The sequence below is a fragment of the Lycorma delicatula genome, chromosome 2 (assembly GCF_047948215.1).
Source record: "Lycorma delicatula isolate Av1 chromosome 2, ASM4794821v1, whole genome shotgun sequence".
NCBI lineage: Eukaryota > Metazoa > Arthropoda > Insecta > Hemiptera > Fulgoridae > Lycorma > Lycorma delicatula.
The window spans coordinates 81449014-81467252 of NC_134456.1; positions in this window are offsets into that span (position 1 = coordinate 81449014).

Below are 18239 nucleotides of genomic sequence, written 5' to 3' on the forward strand. Positions count from 1 at the left end.
AAAAACATACAACTGGTATCCCTGTTGTATAGATGTATTTTCACCAATTTTTGCAGTTTGAGTTCAAAATTCACCCCTTTACACATAAATTTTGTTTTACCAAAAACAAAATTTACCTAGATGAACCAATATCACTAGATAGTGGGAGAAGCTGTACTTCCACCATTCTGCCCTGAGCAAAATGGCAACATTCAAATGACGGTCAATGTTTGCCTTCTGAATACATAATTCCCTCAAATACTACCTCCCTTTAATAGCATACATAATATGAAACATTTGAAAGAGTTTTAATAAATTAACAGACTGCCTTTTTTTTTTTTTAATTCAGGTAAATGAGAGCTACATTTTTATAATAGTATTTTGATTTTATATTTTCAATTATTTATTTATGTGTGAACTTGCATTGGCAGGGCCAGATTGCTTTCTTACAAAATGTTGAGTGTAAACTTAAAGAAGTCTGCAAACAAAGAGATGAACTGAAGAAGCAAATAGAAGAAATTTGTTCATCAAAACCAACTGGTGGTGGAGTGGCTGAAGATATAAAAAGATTAAAAATACTTGAATGCCAGAAAAAAGAAATTGAAAAAGAAAGAGATAGTCTACGTTGTAAGTTAGAGAAGTTAGAATGTAAATCTATAGAAAAAGATAATGAAATTAATAAACTGACAACAAAGGCAAATAAACTTCAAGTAAGTTCAAATGACAATATTTATTTAGTTACAAAGATCTTAAAAACTTGTTTTGTTGTATTCAGTTAAAAATAACTGAAGGTATGTGTATCTAGATAATATTGATTATTCAAATAGTATGTTATAGACCTTCCCATAAACCTACTTATTCTATTTCCCTTAAAATTAAGAGTTCGAAACACTGAGAATGGTTTATTAAAAATAAAGCTGGTCTTAGTGTTGAGTCTGCAATACTTGAAAAAGTTGGGGCTTCTAACTTATAACTACTTCTTCTGGAGCTTATTTCATTTCCAAACATTCTTTCCCTTTCTATCTGTAAGTTACCTTCTAAGCCAGTTAGACAATAACTGTAAATACTGTATGTGTGCGTGTGTGTATGCGTGAACAGTAACATGTAACTTTAGCACGTGAAAGTACTAGTTACATGTTACTTTAATAACATGTAACTAAATAACTGCTGTAATTATTTACAGCAGATAAGGTATATACAGTGTACTATAGCTTGTCGAAGCCGAATTGGCCCACATCTTAACAGCAAAGCTGTATATCTTGCTGCCTAAAGAGCATGGGTTTATAATATTATTCAATTAAAGACAGTATATATATATATATATATATATACGGTAGGACTACTGTTTATTCCAATCGATAAACAACAAATTGTTACAAACAATGAATAAATCCTGAGTTAATTAAATTAATAATTTATTTCTTTACTAGATACTAAAATAGATATGTCACGCAATATTATGCAGACTAATCGGCTGTTACTGATTAGTATTTAGGCCTAAATGTATTTAATTATAGTTTTATAATTGTATAAAATACCCAACCCAAACACGCACAAGATTGTTGTCTATTGTTTATGCTGCCTTCTTCGCCCTTTGTTCTGGGAATGATGAACAACCTTATCTACCTAGGATGAGTCATACATAAGAAAAATTTCTTTATTCAGGTATGTGTAAATAATAACCGAACGATGTGTCATTCTAAACATTAAATCTCTATTTACACATACTGTTACTGATTCAATCAGAAACTAACTTGTTTTTTGTAAATGATTCCGTTCTAATTTATACTGTATTTGCAGTAATATCCAACTAATTGTGTGTATCCAAAAATTGTATGTATAAAGTTATCGTCCAATTCTTTTTCAATTCGCGTTCTTTTTCAATTCTTGAAGTAGTTTTGGTGAAATTTTAAAAGTAATTTATTCACGTTAATAGTAAATTTTTGTTGGCGCTGTTCATATAGTAGTGAATTGATTTTATTATTTTGAATATTATGTCTAATTTACGTGGAAAAGGCACTTACCGACAACAGAAAAAAATTATACACGTTTTTAATTACATCGCAGGAGAAGCTGCAGTTGCAATGTTTGTTAGTGACCCCAAAAAAGTTGTAGAACGTGTTGCGTCTGCCACAGGAGTATCAAAAAGAACGGTTTAACGCAGTGGTTCCCAATCTTTTCCAAGTTTCGGGGCCCTTTTTCAATTATAATTTTTCCATGGCGTCCTAAGTAAAAGTATGACTACTCGTAAGTAAGAGATAGAAAATAAATAAAACTCGTGTACCTTCATTATTTTTTTACTTTATTAACATTAACCTAATAGTTATAAATGTCTTGGTTCTATTAATTATGAAGCTTTTACAATATTTCAAACAACATGAGCACCCCGCGGGGCCACGGGGTGCTCATTTTTGCACCCCACTCTTTAGGCCAATCATCACGCATATGAAAAAATTGACAAAAACATCAAATTTTTAATTTGAAGCTATGACTTTCACATAATCTTACATATCCCCATCAAAGCTTGTTGTCAAATCCATTCTGAGATACCGTCCTAAAATTATTTTTTGCCTTTTAGTGCGTTTAATTTAAGAGTAGTGTTTAATTTTTTGTCTACTTTTTAGTGCATTTAATATGAGTGGTTTTTTTAATATATTTTTTTATTTTCTCAGTTTTAGTCTTCATAAGTTTATACTTTACAACTGTGCTAGCGCACAGGTTTGAACGAATTTACCGAAAGATCGGATCTGTACGTTTTACGGTGAGCGAGGGAAATCAAAACATAGAGCTAAACGATTTAATTTGCGGATAACAAAGATCCGGTCGATCAAGAGTGTGCCCAATGTGTTAAACAATTAGTGTTCCTCCTACTGATACATACGCCGTGGAGGAGGATGGAAAAATTTTTCAGATCGCTAGGACCGACCGTTTTCGAGATATCTGCAATTTCGTCCGAAAATTCGGATCCGGTTGAAAAGAACTAAATTTTTCCAAAACTTCGGCTGCTACTGTACGTTATTTCTAGTAGGAACTGTACACCCTAATATATATCTCACTTAAAATTTCTTTCATTAAGAAAATATGCATATAAACGAGGTTGCATGAGTTTAAGGGGAATTTTTTTCACTAAGCAATTTAGGGGCATCTTAGCGACTTGAAAATGTATTGACATCAGGAACAAATCTGCATGCAAAATTTCAGACCAAATGGATAACCGGAAGTGCTTAAAAATTCGACTGAAAGGTTCCGTACCGTAAACGAGGTTGCATAAGTTCAAGTGGCAATTTTCACTTAGTAACTTAGGGTCATCTTACCGACTTGATATTGTTACTAAAATGTGTTGTCATCAGGAGAAAACGTGTATGAAAAATTTCAGAACGAATGGATAAGCGGAAGTGCTTCAAAATTCGACTGAAGAGTTTTCTGTATCATGAAACTCATATGTGTAGTCCAAGAGCGATTTAATATAAGAGTGGTAAAAATACGAGGTGTGGCTATTAAAATATTTTCAATATACACCTCTCCTCTAACCCTATAACGTTCCATGCGAATTTTCCACTGTTCGAAACAATGCTGGAAGTCTTCTTCTGCGAGCTCTTTCATGATGCGTGCCGCTTTTTTCACAGCTTCAACGGTCTGAAATTTTGTTCCTTCTAATGCAGATTTGACCTTTGGGAACAAATAAAAGTCACATGGTGCCAGTTCAGGCGAATAAGCGGATGCTCTATGTTATATACTTGTCTAGAAACGTGAGGCTTCACGCTACACAGCTGTCGGTCGTACAAATTTGGCGCGTGCGTAGTTCTTCTGTAGCAGCATTAATCTCGTTATAGCCACACCTTGTAAGATAGCTAAATATTTGTGTATTGTTTTATTCGGTTATGAATTTATTTTTTTTTAATATAAATATAAGACTAAAAATAATTCAAAAATTTATTATGTGAATTTGTTTAACTGATTGGAATAAACATTAGTATAAAAAAAATATTAAAAAAAAAATTATACAATAAATTTATATAAAAAAATTAGTTATTATATATTCTCTTATTATATTGTATAAAATGTAAAATTTATTATATCTATCGTATGTATACTGTCTTCCACAAGTAGCATAGTATAACTCTGCGCTAGCTAGGCAACCATTGCTTAGATCAGATCTGTGCCAATTTGGTTTGGACAAGCTATAGCAACATACTCTAACTTTGATAAAATTTATAAATATCTTAATTTAAACCTATCTTGCAACTAACTTTTTCGCACCATCAGGTGGGGTTGTTCCCACCATAGTGGGTTGTTTCATTCCAACTTGTTGCCTATTACATGTTACTGTATATGTAAAATTTACGTAATTGCAATTTCTGATTATACTGTTACCTGATATGCAACCAACCAACAGCAAAGGCATCATAATAGTTTCGTTGACCATCAGGGTAAGAAGATTTGTGTAATTATGTATGTATTTATTTGTGGTTCTATCTTTCAGCACATTCTAATATACTCATTTAATGAAATGCTTTGGTTAATAAATTAATTAACCAAAAAATGTTTCCAGAATGAAGCTGCAAGATGGCTTTAAATTGAGTTACTCATAAATGTCATAAGGCTGTTTAAGCAACTTGGGACAATTAAAATATCCTTAATCTTTTTGGCTTTGAAGACAGTTAGTTATCTTATACGACACCAATTTTCGAAGTATACTTGTTTTATTTTGGTATTGTATTGATAAAATATTTTTTATATAAATAATGAAGCACATTTGCTTGCAATCAGCCTTGCATAACATAAATCAAAGAGCATCTTGATAACAAAAAAATGGCCTCTTCCTGTCAATATTGAAATGTATGGCAAAAATTTCACATTACTGCACATCCATGACAGAAGATTACTTTCACAATTGCTTCTTTTGTTTTTTTTTTTTGTCTTCAGTCATTTGAGACTGGTTTGATGCAACTCTCCAAGATTCCCTATCTAGTGCTAGTCGTTTCATTTCAGTATATCCTCTACATCCTACATCCCTAACAATTTGTTTTACATATTCCATGTTATTTTTTAATTTTCTGGTGACCCCTACCTTAGTAGTCCCCACCCGGAGATCCGAATGGGGGACTAGTTTACCTCCAGAATATTTTACCAAGGAAGGCGCCTCCATCATTGTTATATGAAAATGCAGTTTTTTTGTTAATACCAAATTTCTAATAAATATAATTAATCTGTAAACATCTTTTCAATCTTTAAATTATGCTCTAACTTCCCAAACCCAATGTAGAATTCAACTCTAAAAGTAATATTAACATTTGAAAAAAAAATCTGGGCTTCCCAACAAAAAAGATAAATAAAACTTATTTAACATTTTCATAAATTGACCAAAAACATTTGATGATAATTTGGATTTCTGAATAACTGTTGGTATTTGTAGAATATTGAAGGCAAACTCAGAAATCACCACAGAAAAGTTTAATTATTATTTGATTTAATATATTAAATAAGTATTAAGTTTATACGAAAATTTGTTTTAGGAACTCTCTTCCATCTTTCATAGGTAAAACTGACTCAAGGAGTTTTGTATTTCCAGTTTTACACAGAGAATAGCAGAAACATTTTAATCAACAATGATGTACTGATCGCTAACTTGATTACTCGCTTCTCGCTAATTTCTAATTTTTAGCAATTGAGTGAAAGTTGAAATGTTTATTCCTAAAGGATCTTTAGGAAAACTAAGCCACCATTATCAATTTATTAGAAATTTTAAATAGTATTTCTAAGTTGAAAAATTTAGTATTTGCCCAGTGAAGAGCAGGAGTACTTAGATATCTTATATTATTTTCTGTTCACAAAAATTTGAAATTATAGATTCTTATTTTTGAGTAAAATGATTGAAAAATTTTTTATTTGCAGGAAGCTATATTGTGTTTAGAAGTTTCACCTGGTAAAAATCGTAATTGTAATACTGTGAAATGTTGCAATAATAATAATAATAATGATGATGTCATTCCTAAACATTCATCTTCAGATACATGTTTCAAAGATTTAAAATGTATTCAAGATAATTTGCATTCATTACAAAAAAAAGGTAATCTTCTATTGATAGAAAAAAAAAGTATGATAGAAAAAAAGAATAAAAACTGTGAAAAGAATTAATTAGTACTGTATGAAATATTAATGAACTTAATTCACATCTACACACAGCCACAACTTAAGGCAAGGAATATAGATACCGTATTCCTTAAATGGAAATTTTTCTCAATACCACTAATCCTTTTGTATTTATTCTGGATTTATTATTGCAACAATTTATAAAATGAAAGGAGAAAATTTTAATTAACTATATTTTTATTTTAAAATGTTCTTTTTATATATTAAATATTTAATATATTAAATATTAATATTAAATATTTTTGAATATAATATATATATATATTGAATATTAAATATACTGTTTGTAGAATATAATTTTTAAAAATGGTGATGCAGCCACCTCTGGCTAACTTGATACAGAATGACAGTTTTCAGTACTTTATAATATTATGTTTGTATGAATATAAAATGTCCTTAAACAAATTAAGATAAGGAATAAATGTAAAAATATCAATTAAACTATATATTTTAGCAAAGTTCAAGCATTTGTGTTTGTACCTGTTTTTATTTTTGTTTATTATTTTATTTATTATTGAATAATAAATAAAAATTTATTTAATTTTTATTTATTTATTTCAACTGCAACAAGAATACATAATACATGCACAAAAAGACAGAAGTGCTACAATACAATGCATTATATAAAATATAAACCACTTAATTTAATTTAGCAAGCACTGATATTTTAATCGATTGACTGTCAATAAATAATAATTTAGCCCTTGATATTGATAAAGATAAGAAAAGAATGGAAGTATGAAAAAAGTATAAAAGTACAAAGCAAAACTTGAAGTTTTGCTACATCAAGTTTTGCTTTGTACTTTTATACTTTTTTCATACTTCCATTCTTTTCTTATCTTTATCAATATCAAGGGCTAAATTATTTATTGAAAGTCAATCGATTAAACTATCAGTGCTTGCTAAATTAAATTAAGTGGTTTATATTTTATATAATGCATTGTATTGTAGCACTTCTGTCTTTTTGTGCATGTATTATGTATTCTTGTTGCGGTTGAAATAAATAAATAAAAATTAAAAATTAAATAAATTTTTATTTATAGATGACTAAAATATGTTGAATCCCCAGCAGTGCAACTCAATTTATTTTTAAATCAACTAGAGCAAAAATAGATTGACAAATATCTCCCACAGAAATAATTATTTGATAAGATTTTTTAATGCAAACAAACAAATATCTCTTCAAATTCTGCATATGATGAATACCATCAATCCTAAATATTTAATAAAATTCACCTGAGATTAATTTAGGAGTAAGCAGAAGCTGAAAGCAGACCATAAAGTAAAAATTAGATATTTGGTTTTTAAAGCATTAAGAACTAATTTATTAACATAAAACCATAAGCCTAAATTATCTATCAGTCTGTGATTTTACACTTGTGTTTTACATGTGTTCTTACATGATTTTACTTACTAGAGCAGTATATCTGCAAAACATATAGCTTTACCATAAAATTTATGAGAAAATATGTCAGTAATAAAAATTAGAAATAGAACAGATCTAAGAACCTGAGCCCTGAGGGGATATTGCTCACACAATCACCCATAACTACTTTTGTGCCTCATGTGGAGGGCCCTTCAGCAAACCATTTTAAAGGAAGATCTCTAATTCCAGCACTATACATTTTATCTAATAAAAGCAAATGCTTTACAAATATCAAGAAAACATCTTATTTGCTAAATTAACAATAATTAATTGTTGCTTAACTCTATAATAAATAGCTATTATAAACACATGCGATGCAAATTCAGTATTCTACCCTTCTGAAACCCAAACTGATGTGATCAAAAGCATTCTCTGATAACAATTAGGACTTTTGAATAAAGTAATGAAATGGGCCGATAGTTGCCAACCACATCTAAAGAACCTGATTTATTAAATTGAACAATTTTTGCCAATTTGAGGACAGAAGGAAATTACCCATAACAAGACTATTATTAAATATAACAGATAATAAGAGATTTCATAATGAAAACAAATTGCCAGAAAACAAATTGCCATATTAAAGGTTAACAAGTTCTAAAACTATCAAAAATTAAAGAATTTAAAAATTACTTTAAAAGGTGTTTTTAAACATTAAACTGTATTATTTTGTTTTATTTTTTTTTAGTGTAACTGAGTGGTCTGTTTGTTTTAGTTATACAGCAAGAAAACGTAATAAATAACCAAAGTAAAGACCTACAAGAACAGCATAATTATATTCTTGAACTGGAAGAACTAAGAGTTGCACTACAAAATAAAGTTCAAAAATTGAAAGAAAAGCAGATTGAATTATTACAAAGTCGTAATAATGTAACAAGTGATTTATTAATATGGTAACACTGTGTACTGAGCAGCGTTTAGCAGATGCTAAAACAGTTTGCTATTATTGTTTTATTTTTATTTTTTTGTTATTGTTTTAGTGTAACTTGTTGTCTGTGTTTGTTTTAATTGCATATAAAGAAAAGGTATAGATAGCCAGCCAAAATAAATGCCTTTACATATTATTGTTTTATTTTTATTTTTTTTTTGTTACTGTTTTAGTGAAACTTAGTGGTCTGTTTGTTTTAGTTACACAGCAAGAAAAGGTAATAGATAGCCAAAATAAATGCCTACAAGAACAACATTGTTATATTCTTGAACAGGAAGAACTAAGAGTTGCACTACGAAATAAGGTTAAAGAATTGACAGAACAACAAATTCAATTATTACATGAACGTAATAATTTATCCAGTGAAATAAGATCTTTAACTGTAAAGCTTGGAAGAAGCATGTAAGTTTAAACTTTTAATGGTAAAGGTTTTACAAATAAATCAAAGAACCTATTAAGGTAATAACATATATTTCATTATTATTCCGGTAACTGAAAATTTTTTGTAACAAAACAAATATAAACAGTAAGCTGAAATAAAATATAATATTTCTCTTTATTAATTAAAATTGTCTTTTGTATCCCTAAGTATATAGAATGTTAATATTTTACATGTCACAATTTATTTATTTCATCAGACCCAGCCCCTAAGGCAGTTTCTGCACATGGATGTTAGTCACCCTCTCACTAGTTCTCAAAAAAAAAAAAAACTATTTATTTATATTCACTTTAAAAGAATACAATTTTTATTGTTTGTTTAATTTTTGAAATGTTCCTGATTTACATAAATAAAATTAAAAATAAAAGTTCACTTATTTTGTTTTATTTTAATATTTTACTTTTTTTAACCTCGGATCTTGTGCATAAATTTTGATTTCTATTGAAAACTGTAAGAAAAATACTAGTGTTTTAGTTATGGTGTATTCTACACATTTGAATGTTTATACAGTTAAAATTTTTCATACTTAAATTTTCAAACAGGGTTTTATATCTACAACATTTCTAAAAATAATTTTCAAACAGTTTATGAATAAAAACTATAAAATTTAATTGAATTATATAATTGAAACTTAATTGATGACTGAATATAGACAGTAAGAAAGAAGAAATTTTGAAACTGAACAGTATCCACTTGTCAGTGTTTAATGTGAAGAACCTAATGTTTAATAATGTGATATGTATTACAGTAATATTAGAAAATGTTTAAATAAGTTGAATCATGCATTAAGTATAGCTATATTTCTTGCACACAAACCTTTTTTTTAATCCATTTACTGGAGATCAGACAGTGGAACTTAAGCCCTAATTGAAAAATTACAATAATGTAAAACTAATAAAATACATGTAAAACTAATAAAATACAAAATTCCCATTCCCATCTTCCAACTTTTTAAACAAAATATATTTAAAATAATACTTACATATTTGGGCATATTTACAAATGTGGGTAAAAAGATAAATTTAAATTAACTTTGTTTTTTAAATTAATATTCTTTTTACAATATTTATAACATAGTGTTTTTCTTTATTCAAACCTTACCTTTGGAATGTAAGATATGTTCCAAAGAAACATATTTTTTCAGTACAACTTAAATTTTAATCATCACAGGATCAGATAAATGATTTAATATCATTCTCCTGATGAGTAATTGACTTAATTGAAAAAAAACATTGTTTTAGTTTGATTGTTGTTAACAAGTAACCACATATGATTAGCTATTGTATGAGTTAAGGAAACATTATGTTTTGAACAAATTCTCTGATGAATTAAAATTCTGTCATCAAAAAAGTTTTTCACAACTCAATCAAGTTGTTTTTTATAATACCACAATCAACACCAAACTCTCAAAAATTTTGATATTTTTCAAAAATATATATTTTATATTTTACCCTCTTTTTCATACTACTTGCAACCAAAAGTATTTCATATTCCTTTCATTGGAAGTCTCAAAATTCTTGCGTTATGTTGGCTTTCAGTCTTCAATGATGTGTGGAATTATTTTTGAATACAGCCGTTTTGATAAAGAAAAAGATTAGGTGGACCCCAGTCGATATTACTCTTTCACCAAAGAAATTTCACAAAAGGTCCATTGATGCACTTACCGTGTGACATTTGGCCCCATCTTGTTGAAACCATAAAAATTTTCTATTAAGAGTATTTGCAAATAACAAAGAATATAGGCCAATTAAATTGTACTTCGCCTGGAAATTGTACACCACACACCAATTTTCTATGGGTTTATATGAACATATAATTTTATCTATAAAGATCCATAAGTAAATAATTGTTCCAAACATTCTGAGGGAACATTTATAGTAAACATTTATAAATAAAAAACCAACATTCATAGCGTAGTGAGGAATTTTATAAATACCTAATATTGATTTCTAACAAACAAAATTAAGGGAGAATTAAGGGAGTTGGGTGTGGTGTTGTGTGACATGTGCATGTGGGGGTGTGGATGATGATTTATAGAGCTGTGTGTGTGTGTGTGTGTGTGTGTGTGTCTGTGCATGTGCACATATGTGGGTGTAAAGGTGTAAATTTATTTCACAGTAAATTTACTAGTTATACAGAGTACTAAAAAAGTATTGGAATCCTTAAATTTTTTGATGAACAGGCTTTAGAAAACAAAACTCATGAATTGCTCCAGTGAAACAGTAAAAAAATAAAATTTAGTAAATACTCCTACCCTGAAACAATCAGATCTATCTTTCAGTAAGAGACCACTACTTAGTAATGTACAGGGATTTAACATGAAATATTTCTACATACAAATCTATCACTCTACATCTAAGCCTGAATTCTTACAATATAATGTTTTTAATGTTCCAGATCTTTTGCTGAAGTCTCCTCACAGCCATGTGAATAATTTTGGATTACATTAATTTTTTTGGTTGTAACATGTCCTTTTTTTATTCACTAATTTTATCTTATCGTTTGATTTAATGATATTTGTTTTTGGAGGAAACTTTGGTTTTAAAAATTAAATTTATTTTATCATAAATAAACACAAATACATGTATGATTTTTTATATTAAAAAAAAAAAAATAAATATTTGCATTTAACTTTAGTTGAGATGATTAAATGTTTGAATGTTATCCAAAAGAAGTACTACCCAGTGGAAGTAGTTTCTGACACAATCTTGGTAGAGCATTGCATGCAAACTGTAAAAGTGATTTTTAAAGTGCAACTTGTAATCACATTGCTGATACAAATTACAATTCATAACATAAATTGCCTTAGAAGATTTACTGACATAACTTAAATTACCATAGAAGATTTTTACTGACTTTTTTTATTAACTCTTAAGAGTTTGACCATTAGTCTTCAGATTAATTTCTGTTCTTCTCTCCAGTATCTTCCAATGAGAATTCTGTTAACAATTACTACTACTACTTACTCTTATTACTTACTGCTCTTTTCTTAAATAACTTCATTTACTCACCCTCTTTACCCTCTTTTATTCAGAAAAGATTGATTTATATGATTCCCCTGGCAAGTTGACAGAGGAATATGAAAATACCCCTGACAGATGTCAAGCTTTCAGTAAAAAGTAATTATTTTCATTTTTATAAAAGTAATTTTGTAAAATTATAATTTTATAATAGTACAATAAAAAAAATACTTGTACTTTTCAACACGTACCTTTGTAACCTCTTCTTAAATAACATTTTAACAAGTAAAAATGCAACATAAAAATAATCATTGTCATGAAAGCTTACTGTTGTTGAAACCTTGTCAGGAGAAAAAAATGAAACAATATTTTTTTTTTTATTTTAAATTATTTTAAAATAATTGATTATTAAAGAGTAAAGCACACGATGGTTAAAGTAGTGCTAAGCCTTACTGGAATTTGTACCCAGAATTAAAGCCAAAAACACTTGTGGCAAATAACAGAAAAATTGCTCAATTCCACGAGCTAACGTTTTGTAATATATATATATATATATATATATATATAAAATTTTGCATCTGAATAAGAGAAATTAGTGGTAGAATCTTTTGAATTTGTTAATTTGTAGTATGATGTTAAGGTTAGAATAGAAACGTGCAAAAGCGCATCAAATCAGCTGAAGAAAAAAGAACTTTTTTCATGAACCGCACTACTCAAAAGTTTTTTAATCTTTTATTTATAAAAAAAAAAACACAAAAATCTATCCGATTATCTGTGTTTCATTAACACAGATACTCGTGTATTTATTATGCTGTGAGGAGAGTAAATTAACAAATAACGTTATTAATAAATATGTTTATAACATATTAACAAAAAATTAATTAATTTTAAACATAAGATTCATATTTGATAACTTTAATAATGCTTCAAACCATAATAATAATATTTAATTTTAGCAATATCTACACAAGAATTTTCCCTTACACTTAATTTTTTTTCTAGTCATGATTTACAAATTTTTTTTTCATGCAGTTTAATTTATTTATTTCTGTAATAGGTTTTTTTACGTATAACAACACCAAATTTTACCTTTTATATTTCAACGGAAATTTCCATTTTGATTAGTTTCGGCGTGACATCTGTACGTACGTATGTATCTCGCATAACTCTCGCATAACTCAAAAACGATTAGCCGTAGGATGTTGACATTTTGAATTTGGCTTGTGCACCTACCTTTTTGATTGCAATATAAATTAAAATTAAAATTTTAATTAATAAAATATTTGGATCTTAAATGGAAGGCACGTCGGTTATAATCAACTTAACATGAGTGCTCCTTAGACCAATTGCACTAAGGGAAATTAACGCAGTGTTTTCTCATATGGAAATGGAAAATATGAAACTAGAAGGGACTGAAACTGATAAATTAGTTTTGACGATATGAACAGTTGTTTTATTGGAACAAAAATCCTTGAATGAACTGATCGGTTAAAAATATTAGAATTCTTGCGTATGATGAACAACTGAAAGTTGTTAGGCCATCAGTTTGAAACTCTACGCCTAAAGGTGAAACCATGAGTGGTAACAAAAAAAACATAGGTAACTGGTATTTCAAATCTTACATTTTAGTGTCCATCTCGTTCATCTACATAAAGAAAAACATTTTACCGAGATGCGTACGTATGTACCGAACACTGTTGGCCTTATATTTCAGATTAACCGAACCGATTTTCTCCAAATTTTGGCTCAAGATCTAAATATGGGGTATTGATCATGTTCATTTTTTCTCAAAACGCAAAAAAACCAATTTCGATTTTCTTCGAGGCACTTTAGAAAAACGTTTTCTTTGGCATATTTTATACCTAAATTGTTTAAATATATAAAAAAAAATTTTTTCAAAATAATCAACCCCCCGCTCTTAAAAAATATATGAATCTTTTTTTAATTTTTTGGTATTTTTCATATATCATATCGGCTTATATCATATAGGCTTACCAAAAAATGTCTGCAATTTTCCAAAATTATAAACCTCGGATCTTAAAGAAAAGTTTTTTGAGCATTTTTACATTCTTAATAATAATAATAATAATTTTATAATTCTTAATAATTTGGATTTTTTTTACATTTATTTCCCACCTTTAACAAATGTAATTCTTTGTTTTTGGTTCTAACTCACTTAATTGTTACTTTGCTGTATTGTGATTGCGAAAAATTTAGGTTTTCAGATTTCACCAGAAATATACGTTTTGATCATCCCTGAATCCATTTTGACTAGTTTCGGCGTTAAGTCTGTACGTACGTACGTATGTATATCGCATAACGCAAAAACGATTAGCCGTAGGATGTTAATCGTAACCAAAAGTGTCCAAAAAAGCCCAAATTCCAAAAAAATTTCATTTTTGACTTTTCCTTAAATGCAGTAATAAGCCTTCATTGAGAGCTTTTCAACGATATTTTCAATTTGGATCTTATAAGGGGAAGGCGCATCGGTCCGAATCAGACTTCGTCTCTTTTTTTAACTTTTTTTTTATTTAAATTTATAGTAATAGTAATTAACCTCTGATTGTAAAAAAAATTTTGCAAATAATAATTCATAATAATAAAAAAACAAGTTTATCAGATTCATTTAAAAAAAAAAAAATCTGTATATGTAATTTAATAGGCGTACAAGGAAGTCATGTCCATGTCCACATCAAGTCATGTCCATGTTCACATCAGAAATTTTTCTTACAAAAATATGATTAATTTCTTCAAATACACTCTTATGATTAATTTCGTCTATCAATCAAAATTATACTTCAAATCGCATCAAATCATTCATTAAAATGTTCTATTTATACTTTTGTGTAAATGTTCTGATTGCAAGACAATATTTTAAATTTGTTGCGATTGCCTATTTTGAAAAAAAGAGTTATTTACAAGTGGTTGTTAAAATAAAGCTCAGAAGAGTACGTAGAAAGTAAAGACTGGAAGTATTAAAGTTACAGACAATTTATAGTAAAGAATTTAATTTTACAAAAAAGTTCATTTTAAATATTTAAAAATGACATTATTATTGGAAAACATCAAACTGCTACTCTTAGACATTATATGTATTAAAACATGTCACTAAAATTGACCCAGATATAATTTTAAAAAATTATAAAACAACAAGAATTTAAATGATAGTTGTATCAATGAAGTGTTTTAGAATATGTACTGAAAAAGGTTATTTCAAAAATGAAAACATTATTTGCATAAAAAAGCCTTCGAATTTATAAAGATTTTAAAACTGAATAATCAACATATATTTTTTTTTGATGATTAACGCAATGACTAACAAATGACAAGAATATTGAGTTTTGAATGTAAACTATCTTTCTAAATAATTATCGTTATTTTAAACTAAACATTTAAAAATAAAATATTATCAGTCACTGTACGCATTAACAATCACACATTTATAGAAACTTAATATTAAAACAATCAAAAAAGATTTGTATGAAATTTTTTATATTTATAAATGTAACCCGCGTAAAAATTCCGAATATACCTAACGAGATATTCACTTTAATGGAGCTTGCAAATACTCTTACGATTCCGATAAACATCGAAAAACCATTTCCGGTTTTTTTTTTCATTTCGATTTTTAATGGGTGCAACGGGGTACGGCGCGACGGCTCAACCAACTCAGCCTTTATTACTGTATGTACGACACGACTGGCTGCATCTGCCTCCGGATACTTGAGTAAAAAGCTTAACGTAAAGTAATTAAAAAAAAAATAAAAAATAAATTATGTTCGGTCATCTTCAAGGGGTGTTTGTCAGGTAACTATAAGAACCTGGAAAAAATATTTTTACCCGTACGAAATATGAGTAACCAGTTTATAACTAACATTTTTAAGATGAAGGCCAATTGTTTTGAAATCCACATTCTTAGATGTTTTGAAACCCACTCAAAATTAAGGCCTATACTGACCAAACTGTTGCTGTGAATAAATTACAATACACAGACATTTTATAAATTGAACGGGTTTTAATTTTTATTTATTATTATTCTCAGGGGGGATTACAGGGGGCTTAAGGGCGAGTGAAGTGAGCCCTGACCGCGACGGGACTACTAGTATGGCCGGCCTCCGTGGCGCGTGTGGTAGCGTCTCGGCCTTTAATGCGATGGTCTCTGGTTCGAATCCCGGTCAGGCATGGCATTTTCACACGCGCTACAACAAATCATTCATCTCATCCTCTGAAGGAATAATGTATTTAAAAAAAAAAATGTCTGCTAGTATTACCCACCCGGTTGGTCTAGTGGTGATGAACGCGTCTTCCCAAATCAGCTGATTTGGAAGTCGGGAGTTTCAGCGTTCAAGTTCTAAAGGCAACTTACTTACTTTTACTTATTAACTTACTTTTTAGTAAAGGTAACTTTACTTTACTTTTATACGGATTTGAATACTAGATCGTGGATACCGGTTTTCGTAAATGGTTGGGTTTCAATTAACCACACATCTCAGGAATGGTCGAACTGTTACTGTATAAGACTAAACTTCATTTAAACTCATACATATATCATCCTCATTCACCCTCTGAAGTAATACATGAATGGTAATTTCCGGAGACTAAAGAAGAAAAAGAAAGGGTCTTCTCTAGTATATATATATATATATATATATATATATATATATATATATATATAGAACATGTCGCGAAACATTCATAATCAACGGCCAGCGTAAACTAATTCAAATAACTTTATGAAAATTTGTACTCGTTTTTCTTGCAGTGTAAGAACGCCGAAAATTCCGAGTTAAAGGATTAAAATGGAATAAGAATTAAATTTACTATTTTTTTTTCTCGGCAGCAAATGAAGTTAGTTATCTACTTGATTTTTTGAGTCTTTTAATCTCTTTGTGAATATTTAAAAAACAATTTCTAGATTTTTCGAAATTTAACCTTGAATTGAGCGAAGAAAGGTTTCGACTATACTAAACAAGATATTCACTAGATTTTGACGTGCAATTACTCTTTAGATAAATTTCGATTTTTTTAAAGGGCGCGACGATGTACGGCATAGCCTTAACCAATATAGCCATTGCCATTGTTATTGTATATGCGACGCGACTGGCTGCATCTGCTACCGGTTACTTGACTAATAAACATAAAATTAAAAAAAAAATTTACCGCGACGGGAAACGCAAATAACCATACAGCGCGGGCGAAGCCGCGACACACTACACTACACACACACACACACACACACATATATATATATATATATATATATATAATCTAATACTAGCATCCACGTTTTATTTTATATATATGTAATATCATAGAGTAAACATTCCTAATGTGAAAATATCAAAAAAGCTTACAAGATACCATATTGTGAAAAAAGTCATTTACACACATCTTCTATACTTGATTAATGATTAGACAGGCTCATTAAATAGTTTCATGAGTTTGTATAGCCAGTACTGACTTACAATATCATAGTATGTAATTTGTTGTAACATCTGATAGTAATACTTATCCTATTACTTACCTCGCATAAGTAGAGAAGTCACATTAAACCTGTTTCAAACAGAATGTTATTTGTTATTTTTTTGGTCAGTTGCTCATGGATTACACCACAAAGACAGATTTTTCTTTTGTTTATTTCTGAATAGAATAATGTATACATATATTTTTGTTTTATTTACCGAGTTGGTATTTTTCATAACAAACCTTTAACATGTTTTGTTGTTATCTAGTTTTAATTATAATAACAACTTAAGTAAAAGAAATTGATAATTTTACTGTTTTTATAAGCTTCATATTTCTTTACCTATATAATAAAAACAGCTGATTCACCAATTGTTCCATTTAACAACAATGTCCTCTGCAATACATTCATTTACAGTCATGTAGACTATAAGATTTAAGATTCATAATTTCTTAATTCCATCTAAATTAGCAGTTAAAAACTGATTTGTTGTGTTTATTTTTAACATCAGGAATGATAATATTAATCTTTCATTTTATTTTGTAATTTGTATTTAAGTTGATGGTACAGTCATCAAAATGTCAACCTTTATAGATAAAAAACAAAGAGTGTTTAGAACCAGATCAGAAGAGGTTCTGCAGAGGTTAACAAAAAAACGTAGTGATGGGAGACTTAAGGCGTTTAATTCTTGTACTGATAATAGAGCTTGGTGTTTGGATAACAATGAAAGAAGACGCCATATACTGGAATTGCTTAAGAGTTATGTGAGTACATAGTGTATAATTTTTTCAATAATTTTTGCCGTTGTTTGTAAGTGTTTAAATTAGTGAATGCAATCTTAAAAATTATTTTCATTCAGTACATTTAAAAAACATTACTGTAACATTTTAATT